Source organism: Cetorhinus maximus, chromosome 5 (assembly GCF_964194155.1).
Source record: "Cetorhinus maximus chromosome 5, sCetMax3.hap1.1, whole genome shotgun sequence".
Lineage (NCBI taxonomy): Eukaryota > Metazoa > Chordata > Chondrichthyes > Lamniformes > Cetorhinidae > Cetorhinus > Cetorhinus maximus.
In genome coordinates, this window is record NC_135883.1 from 51,186,997 (window position 1) to 51,206,714 (window position 19,718).

At 45.6% G+C, this 19,718-nt stretch overlaps 1 protein-coding gene across 1 annotated transcript in view; it reads left to right on the forward strand.

Moving 5' to 3' along the window:
- Positions 1 to 19,718, forward strand: part of LOC144680645 (regulating synaptic membrane exocytosis protein 1-like) — a 704,348-nt gene that overhangs the window by 120,060 nt on the left and 564,570 nt on the right. The window lies entirely within an intron of this gene.

Sequence of the window (19,718 nt, forward strand, 5' to 3'; positions counted from 1 at the left end):
CGTTGGAACAAGTTTTCCATCATTCTTTGGAAGATAGCACACACCGAGGAGAATCCAAAGGGTAGACGTGTATACTGATACAATCCTCAGTGTGTACTAATGTACTAATTCCCTAGAGTCATTTTCAACTCTACCTGCTGGTAGGTAAGACTCATGTCTAATTTCGAATATGTGGTGTCCCCTGCCAACTTCGAATACAATTCCTCAATCTTGGGTATCTGTTGTCTATCAAGTTTGGCCATCTTATTGACAGGTAGCTCATAGTCACCGCGTAAACGCACTTTGGTCCAGCTTCAGTACAGGTACGATAGGTGCCACCCACTCAGAAAATTGGTTATAGGACGCCCAATTTTTCCAATCTGTTCAGTTTGATTTCAACCTTGACCCGTAGAGCATAAGGGACTGGTCTGGCTCTTATAAATCTGGGGGTTGCATTTGGGTCTGCTTGGATTCTGGCCTGTAGCCCTCGAATCCTTCCTAACTCATCATTGAAAATGGAAGCATACTTTTGCAATAATTCCTGTAAGCCGTTCGTTGTAATTTGAAAAATTTTGGCCCATTTCAATTTAATCTTTTTGAGCCAGTTGTAGCCTATTAAGCTGGAGCCCTGTCCAGCCACCACGATCAAGGGCAACCTTTCAGACTGATCTCCATACGTCACCGAGACTTGACATAACCCTTTCAGTCTTATTTCTTCAACCGTGTATGTTCTAAGTGTCTGAAACTTCCAATCTTAAAGGATGAGTTCCTTTATTCAAGTATCTGAATGTCTGTTCTCCAATGACGGACATCGACGCTTTAGTATCAACTTCCATCTTAATGGGTTATCCATTGACTATAATGACTACATGGATTGGCTCGGTTCTACCCACTTTCAGGTTATATAATGAACCGATGTCTGATTCTATTTCTTCTGGTTCTTCCATGAGACATATTTCATGATTTCTCCCTTTGTCTTTAAAATACTGTCTCAGCCTATCTCTGCAGTGCCACATTATGTGACCATGGCGGTAGCAGAAAAAGCATTTGATTTGTTTGAATTGTCACTCGCCCACTGGATGCATTTCTCTCATTCATTTTGTGGATTTTCACTGTGGTATTGCTGTTTTTTACTGATTTGTACATAGGGGCGTTTCCCGCTTCTCTGTGGGGTCCGATGTTTTTGCGCCTGTTGTTGCCGACCTGTCCTACCCTACCAGATGGATGGCGCCATTTTGTGCATCTCTTATAGTTTCTGAATTTCTAACATCACTCTCCATGGCTGTGGCTAATTCTAATGCCTCAACTGTAGTCTAGATTAGCTTCGGCTAGCAAACGCCTTTGAATAGTATCATCTCCAATCCCTCATACCAGTCGGTCTCTCAACATATCACTAATGGACGTTCCGAATTTGCAATGTTTAGTTAATACCTTTAAAATGGCAACGCAGTCAGCTATTGTCTCCCCTGGAAGCCTATTCCTTGAATTGAAGTTGAAGCGCTGTATAGTGACTGAGGCCTTTGGTCTCAGGGGGTTTTGTACAATTGTTATTAACTTGTCAAAAGTCTTGCGTCTATGAGTTCACTAGTCAAGTAAACTTGAATGACATGCCTTCATACACACTTGTTAGTTGATGCTCGCTATCAATAACGGAGAGAGACTGACATAAGAACAAATAGTGATTGTTTATTGCAACAGAAGGCAGAGCACTAAATCCTTGCGAGCTCCCACAGCCATCTCCAGCTCCAGACATACAGTTAACCAGAAGCCTGAGCTGTCCATGGATTGGTCAGTACTGTCACATGGTTAGTCCAGTGCATTCTCTCAAAGTACTCCACTTTACCATACTCAGTCTGTTTATCTTCCCTGGTACGGGCCCTCCTACAGGTTAAATCATTTTACAGAGCTTGCTGACTCTGGTGAGACTTTGACTTCACTGAGTTAACCATCATGCTTTGTGTTTTGAGCCCACAGTGTAGTTCAGTACAGATCTTTAGATATATCTTCATTCTGGGTTCTTCTTATACCTGAATGTTCCATGTTACCATCATGAGGCCGACTCCACACACAGGGTTACACCATAACTGCTCTACATAAATTAATATAAAAGAAATGAAGAAATTGTTGCACAGTTAACAAGTGATTGTACATTAAAAGTAAATAATATGTTGGCTTATAAAGAGTAGTTCAGAATGAGGATCTGACTGGTTGAGGATGGGTTTGGAGTACACATGCCTAAATGCATTTGGCATGCTAAGTAAGGTTTGTGAAGCTGTAGACAGAAATAATAACAATGCAGAGTTCCCTTGACAATGGATGTTGAAGTTAAAAGGAAACAGTGAAACAAAGCTTATGACAAATTGAAAAGCTGCACAATGTGGATGCTGGAAATCTGGAATAAAGGCAGAAAATGTTGGAAATACTCAGCAGGTCAGACAGCTTCTGTGGAGAGAAACAGAGTTCATGTTTCAGGTCAATTACCTTTTCTCTGAACTAGGAAAAGCTTGAGATGTAATAGGTTTTGAGCTAGGGCTGGGTGGGAGAAGGACAAAAGGAAGGCCTGTGAAGGGGAGCAAACAGGAAAGATTGAATGACAGAAGAGTTGTCTTTCAGGGTTAAATTGTGATGAGTCAAGAAAAGAAACAAAGAAAAAAAAGATGTGCCTAGAGCAGGTGTGCTACTGTAAGAAATGAAAGAGAAAAACTGAAACAAGCAAAGAAAAGGAAACAAAATGGGGGACAGAGTTAACAGTCTGAAATGGTTGAACCCTGTGTTGGGTCTGGAAGGCTGTCAAGTGCCAAACTGAGAGATGAGGTGCAGTTCCTCAAACTCCCAGCATTTTCTGTTGTTATTTCAGCTGAAGATAAATGTCAGGTTTGTGTTAGTAGAGAGTCAAGCTGAATACAAAAGGAGGTGAGAGGAGCAACAAGTATCATTTTTATTAGGAACACAAGAATAGGAGTGGACTATTTAGCCCCTTGAGCCCTTTCTGCCATTTAGTGAAATTATGTTTCTCGTGCGGTCCAACTCCATCTCCCCACCTTTGCGCCATATACTTTAATATCTTTGGTTAACAAAAATCTCAGAATTAAAACTGACATTTGAACGAGCATCAGTTGGCATTTGTGGAAGAGATTTCCAAACATAAGGTAATAACACTTTGGGTGAAATTTTCTATTTTTGAAGCTAAGTTTGGTGGCGGGCGGGTTTGGTGGTGTATTTCCTGCTGCTCAGAATGACAGGAAATTGTGCTCGATTCCGCACTGGGAAGCTCACTAATTATGCACAGGCGAATATCTCTTTGAAGCACCTTGCAGGTCGAGAGCTGATTCATCCGCCCGATGATTACGTGGCAGGGTTGAAGGTCTGAGCACCATATTTAAACACCACTGGAGCACGCACATCCCACTCTCTCCAGTCCCCACCTGCCTCCAGGTTACATGTAGAGATATCTTCCACCCAGAAGAAAGCGGCTGCAAGCCTCAACATGAAGGCAGGACATTAGAGGAGTGTGGGTGCATAAGGATGTCCTCTATCCCAGGGAAGGTTCTGGGAAACACACTAGCCTCATCCCCACGGCTTTGGAGGCCATCGCAAGGGATGTCAGTGAATCCACTGCACCGCACCCGGAGCGGGATCCAGTGTAGGAAGAGGATGAATGATCTTATGCACTCCGCCAGGGTAAGTCATCCTTCAGCTCCCTCTAATATCAAACTCTCATCATGGCATCATGCAATGAAAGGGCTACTCTCTTCAGCGATCTCGCACAACCATTAGCGGGGGACACATATCACTACTGATTGACTAACAGAACCTTTCACATCACCACCGCCCCATCTATCATGCTGCTCACACTTCATCCTCAGCCCTTTCTGGGGAGGGCTCACCACAAACAGGCGGCCTGTTTTTTTCCCAAACTCTGCTCCATCCCTTCTCATCACTTTCTTTTGTCTTCATCCAGGGCAAGTTTGCCCACAACAGGCAGGAAAGAACGCAGACCGGTGGCGGGGAGCAGGTGTGGGGAGAAGAGCTGACATCATTGCCCTCGGTGAGTTTGAGGAGGCTGCAAAGGAGATCCCTGTGGAGGACAGGGATTGCTCTTGTGGGGAAAGGGAGATCGGATTGTCTCAGCAACCGAGTATGGATCACACCTCCATGTATTCATCACATCCTGGCATTCACAGTGAGTAACATGCAATCTTATATTCCTCATGTTCATCAACTAAAACTCAATTCTCTATCTTATAGGCACCAGCAGATCGAGGCCTGCACAGGGCCCAGCCCTTAAACCACATCCGAAGAGGAAGCTGAGGAAGAACTATCATTGTGCTCACCCACACCCTTCACCAGCGCAGAGACACACAACTCTAGATTAGGCTCGGGGTCACCTACTGAAGAACACCTCACTGACACATCCTGCAGCAGTCGGAGGCATGGACAATCCAGGTCTCTGGCACTCAGATGGCTGCTGGGGACTAGCCACCCGCTGAGTCCAAGTCAGATGATGAGCCTCTGGAAGCAGCTGCCAACTCAATGCTGGAGATACAACAACAGGCAGCGGAACGTCAGGCAGAGATTTGGATTCACTCAGCAGACTAAAGCGAACGATAGATGAGTCGGTCTGCATTCTGTCTGATGTTGTGGCTCCGCCTTGATGTCACCGTGGGAAGGCTGGTGACAACCATGGACACCTTGGTCCAGCAGGTTTTGCTAGATTTACGCTGGGCTGTGCAATCCATGACCACACACCCTGATGGGCACCATAAAGTTGTAGGTAACGTGGGGACAAGGCACCTTGACCTCCCTCCGGGTGCACCATCCCTTGCAGGAGTCAGGGCGGAGCCCTTGAGCACCCACAGGGAGGATTAGCGTCAGCTGGACACGCCGGGGGCCTCCTCTGGTCACAGTCCCCTCGGCCTGTGACTCCATCCACTCCAGGTGCTCAGGCTGCCGAGGGCGCATCTGCACCTGAGCAGGTGACCCTTACCAGGCCTCAGGCCACCAGAGGACATCCGCCAAAGTCATTGCAGACATCAGGACATAGCAGTCAGCTGGTTGCCTCCACCTCTGCTGCGGATGTTGGGGCTGCACCCAGGCGTAACGGTAGGGTAAGGAAAATTAAGAAATATTGAATTCATCTTTGGGTCACAGATGTGCAACCCACTGTAAAAATATTGCACTTTTGTTAATACATTTGATGCTTATGTAAATGGCTTAGTCAACTGAAAGCATTGTGAATACGTAAACTCTAATTTCAAGGTTTATCCATCCTCCCACTCAATGATAGCCTCCCTCTGTGAGATTCACATTCACGTGATTATAGACTCATAGACGTTTACAGCACAGGAGGCCATTCAGCCTATCAAGTCCACACCAGTCAACAAAGATCTGACAACACTAATCCCATTTTCCAGCGCTTGGCCCATAGTCCTGGAGGCTATGGCAACGCAAGTGAATATCTAAATACTTCTTAAATATTACGAGAGCTTCTGACTCAACCACCGTTTCAGGCAGTGACTTCCAGACTCCAACCACCCTCTGGGTGAAAAAACTTCTCCTCAACTCCCCTCCTAGCTTTCTACCTTTTACCTTAAATCTATGCCCCCTGGTTATTGACCCCTCTACTAATGGAAAAAGTGCCTTCCTATCTACCCTATCCATGCCCCTCATAATCTTATACACCTCCATCAGGTCCCCTCTCAACCTTCACTGCTCCATGGAAAACAACCCCAGCCTATCCGATATTTCCTCATAGCTCAGACCCTCCAGCCCAGGCAGCATCTGGGTAAATCTCCTCTGCACCCTCTCCAATGCAATCACATCCCTCCTATAATGTAGTGACCAGAACTGCACGCAGTACTCCAGTTGTAATCTAACCAGCGTTTTATACAGTTCCAGCATAGCCTCCCTGCTCTTGTATTCTATGGGCAGAATTTTGCTCTCGGATGGCGGGCGGGCCCCACCGGCTCAGCGGCAGGCGGGCAGCTAAGCCCCACCGCCAAAACGAGGCCAGCTGCCATTTTGAGTGGGCGGGCCAATTAAGGCCTGCCCAGCGGCCTGCCCAAGCACTTCCTGTGCGGGGGGTGGAGAGATTCCCCATCTGTCAAAGTGCGCTCTTTCGTGCATGTGCGCAAAAGAGCGCACTGCTCCCTGAGGTGAAGTCCTGTCTCAGGGAGATTAGTGAAAGGTAAGTAAACTCTAAAAATAGAGACATTTAAAAATTATTAACATGTTCCCCTCATGTGACAATGTCACACGAGATGGGACATGTTGATAACAAACTCATAAAATTTATTAAATTTTTACAAAATGGTAATGAAACTTCATCCCGCCAGTGGATGAAGTTTCATTAATAATCTACAGGCCGCTGGGGCTCCTGGCCTGCCCGCCAGCCTTAAGGTTGGCCGGACAGGGCATTTAACTATCTTAATGAGCCTGTCAATGGCCTTAATTGGCCATTGACAGGTCGGCCGGCGGACAGCTGATTTCGCTGTCCGCCCGCCTTCCTTAAGATTCCTCCCTACGTCATCCCGCGTCATTTTCCCCTCGGCAAGCGGGCCCCCCCCCAAATCGCTGAAGGGAAAATCCTAGGCTATGTCTCAGCTAATAAAGGCAAGTATCCTATATGCCTCCTTAACCACCTTATCTACCTGCCCTGTTACCTTCAGGGGTCTGTGGATATGCACACCAAGGTCCCTTCAATCTTCAGTACTTTCCAGGGTCCTACTATTCATAGTGTAATCCCTTGCCTTGTTAGCCCTTCCCAAGTGCATTACCTCACACTTTTCCGGGTGGAATTCGATTTGCCACTGCTCTGCCCAACTGACCAGTCCATTGATATCCTCCTGCAGTTTACAGCCATCCTCCTCACTATTTACCACCCTACCAATTTTCGTGTCATCCACGAACCTCTTGATCATACCCCCTACACTTAAATCCAAATCATTTATGTACACAGCAAACAGCAAGGGCCCCAGTACCTAGCCCTGCAGAACCCCACTGGAAACAGACTTCTAGTCACAGAAACACCCCTCTACCATCACCCTCTGCTTCCTGCCTCTCAGCCAATTTTGGATGCAATGTGCCATTTTGCTTTGGATCCCATGGGCTTTTACTTTCTTGACCAGTCTGCAATGAGGGACCTTATCAACAGCCTTGCTAAAGTACATGTAGACCACATCAAATGCATTACCCTCATCAACACTCCTGGTTATCTCTTCAAAATATTCGATCAAATTTGTCAAACACAACCTTCCCTTAACAAATCCATACTGACTTTCCCTAATTAATCCATGTGAGATATATTCTGTCCCTCAGAATTGTTTCTCGTAACTTCCCCACTGGCCTGTCCCTTGGTCTACCCCTTCCTCCCTTTTTTAATAATGGGACAACATTAACAGTCCTCCAGTTCTCAGGCAACTCACCTGTGGCCAGAAAGGATTTGAAAATTACTGACAGGGCCCCTGATATCTCTTCCCTTGCCTCCCTCAACAGCCTGGGATACATCTCATCCGGGCCTGTGGATTTATCCACTGATGTCAACCTCAGGGAAGTTAGTCTTTGCACCATTGTGTGATGTCAGGGAGATATGTTAAAATCTTTATTCGAAGTATGTGATTTAGGTGCTTCTAACCCTTCTTCCTCTGAAAGACCATTGTGTGAGGGCAGCACATCAGCCTTGAGCGATTAGCATCAGTTGTGTGTCCTCAGTGATGGTGGAAAAGGACAAGACATAGAAGGGAAGAGATCCCTAACCATGTCCTCATTTCACTGCCCGCTGTGGTTTCTTAATTATGTGGCGAGGACTGCTTCAAGTCACTCCTCACATTGCTCTCGTTGTTGAATGGACTCGCAGTTCCCAGAGTGAGCGCATACAAAGGGCACCCGGACCTTTGTGGAGATCATGGCCTGGTGAATCATGAGGCCAAAGGGTACAAGTGTCAATGCTGGACTCATTCTTGAATCGATTGTTTGGAAATCCCTTGAGATGAAAGGGAATGGCAGTGAGGGCCAGGAGGACTGTGGCCATCTCTCCTTGCCTTCACTTTACTCTTCCTGGAATCTGGCAGCGATTAAATTGCCACGGGCACATCTCCCACGTCTTGCTTCCTCTATGGTGTCATCACGTTCAAACTGACCCTTGAGGTTCCTGGGCCTCCTGATTTTCATCCTCCAAAGAGCTCATATCCTCTTCCATTTCATCCTCTGGCAAGGGATCACCTTTTTACAGTGCTAGGTTGAGAAGGGAGCAACACACAGTGATGATACAGGAAACCCTGTCTGGGGGTGTATTGTACTGAGCCACCTGAGTGGTCCAAGCATCTGAAGCACATCTTTAGAAGCCCTATCGTCTGCTCTATGAGGGAGAGTGTGGACCTTTGCGTAGCATTGTACCTCTCCTCGGAACGACTCTGAGGGCAACGCACCAGTGTCATCGGCCAGCGTTTCAGTGGGTGGCCCTTATCCCCAAGCAGCCATCCCTGCAGACATACAGGCCCTTTGAATATCTCAGGCACCTGAGAGTGACTCAGGATGTAGGAGTCATGGCAACTCCCAGGGTACCTGGCACAAAGGTGTATTATGTGCTTTTCACACACCAGTTGTACATCGATGGAATGGTAGCCTTTGGGGTTTATAAACGTTAGGGGTTGCTGCCACAGAGCCCTTAAAGCAACATGTGTATAGTCGATTGTATCCCGCAATCTTGGGAAGCCTGAGATAGCTGCAAAGTGGGAAAATCTCACAGCCTGGCTCTCTTCATCCAGAGTAAACCTAACATAACGATGTACCTGCTGTAAAAGGCATCTGTGACCTTGATGCATCAATGAATTGCAGACTGCAAAGTGCTGCGCAGGTCCCCTGGGGATCCCTGGAATGACCCACAGGCAAAGAAATTGAGTGCGGTGGTCACTTTTAAAGCCATTGGCAGGGGATAGTCTCCCACTCCGTGGGGCATTAGGTCTTCATGAAGAATGTGGCATATGTGATCTACCACAGCTCAGGACGAGCACAGACATGCCTGGCTCAGTGCTCCAGTCTCTGTTCTGGATGGTAATTCTGCACTGTTATTTCAAAACTTGCTTTGATGCTCCCCTTCCCACTCTCCATCTCCCAGGAATCTACCTGGAACCTCACGATGTGAAGGTAGAGCTCCCTTCTGTTTTTTTAAAGCCTCCCTCAGTAATACTGGATCTGTTGTTTTTGTGGTGGACATTCCTACCCTTCCCCCTGAGCCCATCGCTACTTATGTGCCCATGCCCCATGTGGACCTGTACCCCTCCCCATCTAGAGGTTGTGTACACATTCAGCTACTGAGGTGCACCCCACCCACCCACCCCCCAACTGCCGCACCCACCCCCCCCACACCCACCCGGCCACCCTAGGAAAGCTTCACATACTCGCCACCCCTCCCCCTCTTTATTATGTGCTCCTCAAATTCAGGCTGCAGATGCCTCCCATGACCACCAACATCCCATCTGCAGCCCTGTACAGAGACAGACAAGCCCATGGACAGCGACTGTGAGCCTGCCCTGCACACCAAGCATTGCGTTATTCCTACTGAGCACACAGCCCTTGCCTATTCGCTGGAGCAGGAGTACACCATGCTCCCAATGGTTACTCTTGCAGCAATGCTCGCTGCACCCCATGACTTTCTCCACTGTCTGACTGTGGACGATGAGGTCCACATAGCCCCAGGACTCTCTCTACTCTGGCTGCTGACTGCAAGCACCAGATCATGGACTTTGCCTTTCACTGAGTTCCCCATTGCCCTCAGGACTGATGACTACGCTGTCCACTGTCTCCCTTCCAAACCTCTGCCACACCACCCCCTGAACTTATAAGTCTGCGTTCGACCCATCCCTCTCCTGGCACACTAACAACACCCCCCCATTTCCTATTCTAGAGTCTGTGTATACCCCCTCTCATTCATACTTGTGTTTTCCCTTTCACCCCATTGTTTCAGTTACCTTTGCCACGCTCCAGCTTCCCACCCCTCAGTCTACCCTTTGCCTCCCATTGTTCCCCCTCCTCCACCTCCTTGCCAAGCCTTCCTGCCCCTTTGCCTTCCATTGTGTTCTCTTCGCCCCCTCAACATCTTGTAAAGCCTTACTTCACCATTGCTCCCCCTGTACACACTCTTCTCCATCACCCCCCAAAACCCTTCCCCGGTTGAAATGCTGGTTTCTGAATGCTCAGCCCTGTATGAGTACCGCAGCATAATGCTGTCCTTCTAGACAATGATGGCACCCACCGGTAGCCGACCACCCCTACACTCTTGCCCGTCCCCTTCTCACCCCAACCATCCTGCTCGCAATACTGGTCTGTGTCTGAAAGTTGAGCCCTGCTTGAGTTCCACTGCACAATCGTGTCCTTGTGACTAAGGAAGCAAGCATCATGAGCAGACCAACCCTCCAGCCCCAGCAGTGTGACATTCCAGTGACAACACAATGAGACTGGCACAGCACTATTGAAGGTCGGCTCTTTAAGTTGCTCTCACCTCAAAGTTGCGAATGAAGTGAAATCCGCCCAGTGTGCATGCCACCCTTTTTCAATGAGATTCAGACAAATGTGATTTCCTGCTAATGTGACACAATATTGGAAGGTGGCATGCAATTCTGGTGAGACGTTAATTTAATGAGCATTCATAAGATGGTAATGAATGCAAATAGCATTCACGCCACCGCTCAGCAGGATCCTCAACACGCCATTAATCCACCATCAGGAGATTTGCAAACTATCTTTACGCCCGTCATGTGTCCAATTTTTTGGGTCCCGCCAGACTCTTCACTCCCGCCCACCATGAAACCTGATGCGGGCAGGAAGGGAAAATTCTGCCCTTTGTGTGTAGAAGTGTTTCCTAATTTCACTCCTGAAAACTCTGGCTCTAATTATTAGTCTATGCCCCGTAGTCATAGACTCCCCAACCAGTGGAAACAGTTTCTATCTACTCTATCGGTTCCCCTTAATATCATGATAACTTGGATCAAATCACCCCTCAACCTTGTAGATTCCAGGCAATACAACCTGAGTTTATGAAGACTTTGAAGAAGAGTCATACTGACTCGAAACGCTAACTCTGTTTTTCTCTCCACAAATGCTGTCAGACCTGACGAGTTTTTCCAGCATTTTCTGTTTTTGTTTCAGATTTCCAGCATCCGCAGTATTTTGCTTTCATCTGAGTTTATGTAATTTCTCTTTGGAATCTAATCCTGGTTCCAGGTATCATTCTGGTAAATCTAAGCTGCACTCCCTCCAAGGGCAAATGTTATTTTATTCATTCCTGGGATGTGGGCATCACTGGCTAAGGCAGTATTTATTACCCTTCCCTAATTGCCCTTGAGAAGGTGGTGGTGAGTGGTCTTCTTGAACCACTGGAGTCCATGTGGTGTAGGTACATCCACAGTGCTGTTAGGAAGGGAGTTCCAGGATTTTGACCCAGAGACAGTGAAGGAACGGCAATATATTTCCAAGTCAGGATGGTGAGTGGCTTGGAGGGGAACTTCCAGGTGGTGGTGTTTCCATCTATCTGCTGCCCTTGTCCTTCTAGATGGTATTGATCATGGATTGGAAAGTGCTGCCTAAGGAATCTTGGTGAATTCCTGCAGTGCATCTTGTAGGTGGTCCACACTGCTGCCAATGTGTGTCGGTGGCGAAGGAAGTGAACGTTTAAGTTGGTGGTGGGGGTGCTAGTCAAGCAGATTGTTTTCTCCTGGATGGTGTTGAGCTTCTTGAGTGTTGTGGGAGCTGCACTCATCCAGGCATGTGGGGAGTATTCTATCACACTCCTGACTTGTGCTTTGTAGATGGTGGTCAGGCTTTAGGGAGCCAGGAGGTGAGTTACTCGCCTCTGACCTGCTCTTGTAGCCACAATATTTATATGGCTGGTCCAGTTCAGTTTCTGGTCAATGGTAACCCCCAGGATGTTGATAGTGGGAGATTCAGCAATGGTAACATAATTGAATGTCAACGCGATGGTTAGGTTCTCTCTTGTTTGAGGTGGTTATTGCCTGGCACTTGTGTAGCACGAATGTTACTTGCTACTTATCAGCCCAAACCTGAATGTTGTCCACATCTTGCTGCATATGGACATGGACTGCTTCAGTATCTGAGGAGTCACGAATGGTGCTGACCATTGTGCAATCAGTGAACATCCTCACTTCTGACCTTCTGATGGAGGGAAGGTCACTGACGAAGCAGTTTATGGTGGTTGGGCCCAGGACACTACCCTGAGGAACTCCTGCAGTGATGTCCTGGAGCTGAGATGATTCACCTCCAACAACCACAACCACCTTCCTTTGTGCTAGGTATGACACCAACCAGCGGAGAGTTTTGCCCTGATTCCCGTTGACTTAAATTTCACTAGGGCTCCATCAAGGAGTGTGTATGGCATTAAGCCACACTCAGTCAAATGCTGCCTTGATAACAAGGGCAGTCACCCTCACCTCACCTCTGGAATTCAACTCTTTTGTCCATATTTGGACCAAGGCTGTAATGAGGCATGGAACCAAGTGGCCCTGGCAGAACCCAAACTGAGCATCAGTCAACAGGTTATTGTTGAATAAATGCCGCTTGATACCACTGTCTATGACACTTTCCATCACCTTGTGAATGATCGTGAGTAGACTGACGGAGCAGTAATTTGGCTGGATTGGATTTGTCCTGCTTTTCATGGAGAGGACATAGCTAGGCAATTTTCCACATTGTCAAGTAGATGTCAAAGTAGTAGTAGAAAACCTTGGCTAGGAGCACAAGTCTGGAATGTTGTCAAGGGCCATAGCCTTTGTATTATCCAGTGCTTTCAGCTCTTTCTTTGTCACGTAGAGTGAATCGAATTGGCTAAAGACTGGCATCTGTAATGTGGGGACCTCAGGTGGAGACTGAGATGAATCATTCACTCAGCACATCTGGCTGAAGACTGTTGCAAATGCTTCAGCCTTATCTTTTGCACTATTGTGCTGGGCTCCTCCATCATTGAGGATGGGGATGTTTGCGGAGCCTCCTCCTCCAGTGAGTTGTTTTAATTGTCCAGCACCATTCATAACTGGATGTGTCAGGACTGCAGAGCTTAGATATAATCCATTGACTGCGGCATGGCTTAGCTCTGTCTATCACTTGCTGCTTGCCCTCTTTAGTCCTATGTTTACTGTGTTTCACTAGTCTGGCACGTCATTTTTAGTTAAGCCTGTCACTGCTCCTGGCATGTTCTGTTGCACTCCTCATTGAACCAGGGTTGATTCCATAGCTTGATCGTAATGGTTATTGATAATTGACATTTCTGTGGAGGTTTGGTACTACTGAGTGGCTTACTGAGCCATTTCAAATGATAGTTAAGAGTCAACAACTGAATAAGGAATGCGGATTTCCTTTCCTAAAGGACATTGTGAACCAGATGGGGTTTTATGACAGTCATCATGGTCATCATCACTGATACTTGCTTTTTATTCCAGATGTATTAATAAGTTGAGTTTAAATTCCTGCAGCTGCCATGGTGGGATTTGAGCTAAAGTCTCTGGATCATTAGTCTGAGCCTCTGAATTATTACTGCAGTAACATTTCCATGTATAGTCAATTGGTAGTACAGAATTTGAGTATTGCTGAAAAAGACAGATGTTGAAGCTTTTTGTCTTGCACTCATCAGGACACTTGCAAGAATACCAATATAAGAGGAAGAGAACAATTTATACTGTACGTGAAGATCGGTTGGCAAGTGGCGTTGCCATGGAGAATGTACCACTGACAGTGACTGACAGTTAACTGCCAAGCATTGTTTGAAATTTAAACTGGGCAGCTTGACCCTGATCGGTCAAAGCTTACCCTGAGGAATGTGTCAGCAAATGGCTGACACTGTACCTATTTCAGCTAAACAGAATAAATGTGTGTGTTATTTCTGTCTACAAAGAATAGGGCCCTGTAGATTAATGTATATAACTTCCAGTATACACCAATGCGCCACACTATGAGCCTGAATGACAATCTTAAATTGGTTGTCAGCGTAATTCTTAACACATTGAGGATTACTCAGCAAATGTTGTCCAATCGCGGAATCGCGTCAAATGTTGGACACTGTATTTTGAGTTTTGCAAGCACCAGCTGGCTGGGTACGGTCTGTACCCCGCCTGTTGTGAACAGCGGCTGGGACATGCTGTTTGATACAATCCGCCAGTCTTTGGGACGTATGGCCTACATACCTAGCATCAGTGCATCCCTTCCAAAGTGCTTTCCAGCCAATGAAGTGTTGTTGAAGTGTTGTCTCTGTTGTAATGTAAGAAACACAGTAGCCAATTTGCACACAGCAAGAATGAGCAGGTGATTTGTTTTTGTATTGGTCGTTGAAGGATTAATATTGGTTTGGACACGCAAGATAACTCCTTTATCCTTCTTTCAAATCGTGCCATGGGATTTTTTACCTCCACTTAAGGTGGGTTCTGAAGCCTCTGTTCAAAGACTCATCCGAAAGATGCATTGCTGTCAATGCAGCACTCCCTCGGTACTGCACTGGAGTCTCAAGCGAGATTCAAGTCTCTGGAGTGGAGCTTGAACCCACTGACTCGGAGGTGAGTGCTACCACAGAGTCATGGCTGGCAACAACATCAGAGTGTGGTAGAATGTTGATGCCTACCCGGTTGTTCCCAGCTGACCATCTTGGCTTTGGGATATACTGGGTGAAGGGCAAAAACCTTTCCACCAGAAGGAAGAGTGTGAATCATCTCTGGTAATTGTAGCATAACAAAGGTGGCGGTTGGGCAGTCATCTCCAGTCTTGGCTGGGGAATGGAGCACAAGACAGAGAGGAAGAGAATTCACCAAAACAAAATATCCTACCATAATCTAAAAGAATAGCTACGGAAAAGAACAAAGATGGACCAGAAATAAAGTTCTCAACTGGGGAAAAGCTAATGTTATGAAGCTGAGATGTGATTTTGCTGAAGTAAACTGGAAACTAAGATACTTTAGTGCCGGAGCAGTGGGAGGCATTGAGCATAACACCATAAGACATAGGAGCAGAAGTAGGCCATTCTGCCCATTGAGTCTGCTCCGCCATTCAATGAGATCGTGGCTGATCTGATAAACCTCAATTCCACTTTCCTGCATTTCCTCCATAACCCTTGATTCCCTTAGTGAATATCCTTAATGACCCAGCCTCTACAGCCCTCTGCGTTAAAGAATTCCACAGATTCACTACCCTCTGAGAGAAAAAATTCCTCCTCCCCTCTGTCTTAAATGGGTGACCCCTAACTGTGAGATTATGCCAAAGGGTGGGATGAACAAACCCAGAGCCCCCTGGATGTTAAAAGGCTTAAAGGAGGGGATAAAGAAAAAGAAAAGGAAGCTTAACACCGTAGAAAACCTGGAGAAGAATGAAAAATGTTGCAGTGAAATTAACAAGGAAATTCGGAAAGCAAAGAGGGGGCATGAAAAAATATTGACAAGTAAAACCAAAGAAGACCCAAAGATTTTTTTCATAAATACAAATAGAGCAAGAGGATAGCAACAGAAAGAGCGGGAGTAATTAGAGATGATCAGGGAAGCTGTTTATGGAGGCGGAGGATGTGGGTATGATTCTTAATGAATACTGTGCCTCTGTTTTCACAGAATAAAAGGACGATACGAACATTGTAATCAGGCTGGAGGAATGTGAAATGAACAAAATGAGGAAGTATTAAGGGGTTTAAATCTTTGAAAGTGGATAAATCCCCAGTCCTGGATGAAATGTGTCCCAGGCTGTTATCGGGAAACAAGGGAAGAAGTAGCAGAGGCTCTGGCCATAATTTTCCAATCCTTTCTTGCTCCAGGTGTGGTGCCAGAGGATTGGAGAACAGCTGATGTTGTACCACTGTTTACTAAGTGATAGATCGAGTAACTAGAGGCCAGACAGCCTAACCTGAGGCGGAAAAATTATTGGAAAAAATTTTGAGATACAGGATAAATCTTCATTCAGAATGACAGGGAACAATCAAAGACAGTCAGCTGGAGTTCTTAAGAGAAGGCCCTGTCTGACTAATTTGAATTTTTTGAGGAGGTTGATCAGGGGGATGAAGTCTATATATTAGATAGTCAGAAGCTTTTTCCCAGGGTGGAAGAGTCAATTACTAGGGGACATAGATTTAAGGTGAGAGGAGAAAACTATAGAGGAGATGTGCAGGGCAAGTATTTTACACAGAGGGTAGTGAGTGTCTGGAATTCGCTGCCAGAGGAGGTGGTGGAAGCACTAGTGGTGTTTAAGAGGCAGCTTGACAAATACATGAATAGGTTGGGAATAGAGGCATACGGACCCTGGAAGTGCAAAATGTTTTAGTTGACGGGCAATATGATCGGCGCAGGCTTGGAGGGCCCCTTCGAAGGGCCTGTTCCTGTGCTGTACTTTTCTTTGTTCTTTGTTCTTTATATGAATTTTATCAACTCTATTGATAAGGTCCCACATCACAGATTGATCATGCAAATAAAAACTCAAGGGATCCAAGGCAAGTTGGATCCAAAATTGGCTCAATGGCAGGAATCAATGGGTAATGGTAGACGGGTGCTTTTGTGCCTGGCATGCGGTTTCCAGGGGGGTTCCACAGGGCTCAGGACTAGATTCCTTGCTTTTTGACAAGGAACAGTCGTATAGTAATCATGGGCTATAGCTTCACAGACATGAGTTCAAATCTCACCACAGCGGTGGGGGATTTTAAATCCAATCAATAAATAAATCTGGAAATAAATGTTAGTCTCACTAATAATGATTATGAAGTCACAAAACCCCACCCAATTCACTAGTTTTCTTTAGGGAAGGAAATCTACCATCTTGACTTGCTCTGGCCTACATGTGATGTGACTCCAGACTCTCAGCAATGTGGTTGACTCTTAACTGCCTGCTGAAGCACTTGGTTGTATCACATCACTACAGAAAAAAAGCACTGTGTGGGTACCTGCTACACCGCACAAAGTGCAGTGGCTCAAGAAGGTGACTCAACACTATCTCTCAAGAGCAATTAGGGAAGGGCAATAAACACTGGTCATACCTACAACTTTTATGTCTCAAGAACAAATTTTTAAAAAGTCAATGATTGGACTTAAATTTAGGGACATGATTAAGAAGTTTCCAGATATTGGCTGTGTAGTTGTAAATCAAGAAGAAAGCTGTATACTGTCAGAAAATATCAGTGAACTAGACAGGAATACTGGCAAATGGAGTTCAATCCAGAGAAGTGGGAAGTAAAGCATTTGGGGAAGACTAACAAGGCAAGAGAACAAGAGAATACACAATAACTATTGAGAAATGTAGAGGAATAGAGGCATCTGGGGGGGCATGCCCACAGATCCCTGATGATGGCTGGACTGGTAGGTAAGATGGTCAAGAAGGCATACGGCAGATTTGCCTTTATTAACTGAGGCATAGAGCTGGAAGGTGATGCTGGAACTGTATAAAACACCAGTTTGACCTCAGCTGTGTGTAGTTCTGGTTACCGCATGATAGGAAAGATGTGATTGCACTAGAGAGATTTACACAGTTGCCTGGACTGGATAATTTTTGTTATGAGGGAAGATTGCACAAGATTGGTGTTGCTTTCTTTGGAACAGAGAAGGTTGAGGGGTGAACTAATTGAAGTGTCTAAAATTATGAGGGGTCTAGATGGAGTGGATAGGAAGGGTGGGATGACTGACCACATGTGATCTTGCACTGTTCAGCTCATTACATGTGCATCCACAAGGAGCTCAGCGATTCTCACAGGGACGGTCAGGAAGTCGCCGTCCCCACCGTTACCTCATGGGGTTGACGGTCCAGGTGCCATATTTAAAGGGCACCTGGGCAGCCTGCACTATCCCTTCCACCCTTGCCCGGCCTCTGCTCCACCCTTCCCCACTAACCCTTCCTCCCTTCCTTGGTCACCCTCCATGCAACTTGCACTGTCACCACCTGGTCTCAGGTATTGGCTGATATTTACAGACGTTCCTCAAAGAGGACAATGCAGTGGCAATTCACTGTTAATCATGGAAGAAGTCTACCTCACCATGTGCACACCACTTATATACAGTCATAAAAGTGAACGTTCTAATTGCTCGCTGGCAGGGAACTTAGTTTGGAGAGGGAATTTAATTCCGGCGAGCTGGCCTTTTAAGGGGCGTGCATGAATGAGCAGTCTCGAGAACATAATTACTAAAGTTCATCCTGCCATCAGGAAACTGGTTTTCGGCCTCACGCCAAATTAAGTTCCCCCCACTCAGCAAACGTCCTGCTGCAGGAGGGAATGGAAGATTCCGTTCACTGAGTCGTACTGGTGAGATTCTGTCTTCAACAGATGGTTATCTAGCTATATAGTTTCAGTATATTTGGACTGAAGTGTTGATAATCTTAGCAGAGATTTTATTTGGGCATGAGAATGAAAACAACAACAGTAACAAAGACAGGAAATGCTGGAAAAACTCAGCAGGTCTAACAGCATCTGGAGAGAAAGACAGAGTTAATATTTTGAGTCCGTATGACTCTTCTTCAGAACTAAAGAGAAGTAAAAATGCGATGATCCTGTCGGAGAGAAGAGAAAGAAAACAATGTTTGTGTTCCCATAGTATTTATTAATTAATCCAGGATTGGTATGAAGTTAATTTATTTTGCAGTTTTTGACATTTTTTGACATTGGCATTTGATAAAATGTAAATTGAAATACAATCCAGTTCATTGTTCAGTTTCTAATTTTTTTTCAAAAAATACTTAATTGAGCAGTTTCATTTTCACGATCAATTTTTACACTTCAAGATTCTTTTGTCAGTTGCATCCCAAAAATTCTCTCAGACGAATGTGTAAGATTTGCCAGTGAGTAATGGAGTTTGATGTTAACCTGTGTGTTTCAACTGTCCCATTAAAACAGAGATCATTCTTACCTCCTCCATTGCCTGCACAGCATTCCGAGTATCAGGAGAAATTAGAAAAGCTGCCATTTGTAACTAGCTTGTAATGCAGGCAGACGTCATCAGCACAAACTCAACGAGGCAAAATGTACCCTCTTATTGGTGTCTTTTTTCACCTTCATTTTCCCTTCTTGGTCTCTGTCATAGTCTCGCTTGCATTCTTTTATTTGCATATTATAGTCCGTGCTCTTTCCAACTTGCTCCTGAATGCCTTTTCTTGGTGCGAGGAGTCTTCACTTAAGACAATGCTCATCTTTTCTCAGGTATTCTTTCTCAGGCTCTCAGGACTGTGGATCTCATTTGTTCTTAGTTTTCATTTCCTCTTAAAACTTTAGAGCTTTTTAAAAGTCAAGTATGGTATCAACTAAACATTACTTACTAATTGATCACCTTTTCAACCTTGGTGGTGTCCCATCTTTAGCTAAGTGCAAAACCTAAGTACTGAAGTTTGAGAAACTGGTTTTCAGAACTGACTTTTGACAGAGCTGGGTGATGTTTTTCTGAGAGTAGGTGATAACACAGTGATATAAAAATTCCAAACTTCCCAGGTGACGTTTGTTGTATGAGGCAACATTATCATAATATTGAGAGAAACCAATGAGTTTGTACTTTGATAACACTCTCATGCCTCCAGTTTCATGCCTCCTTTCTTCATTGCCTCAAAGTCCTGCAGTCCTCCGTCATTTAAGAATTCAAAGCCTTTTTAAATACTGCAATTAGCACATGGGATTACATTGGGCGGAATTTTCCATCCCCGGTGGGCGTGAGTGGACAATATGACAGGAAGGCCAAAAATCGGTTTCACATCATTGTGAAACCAGTTTGCGATCATCTGTTCCACCTGTCAATGGC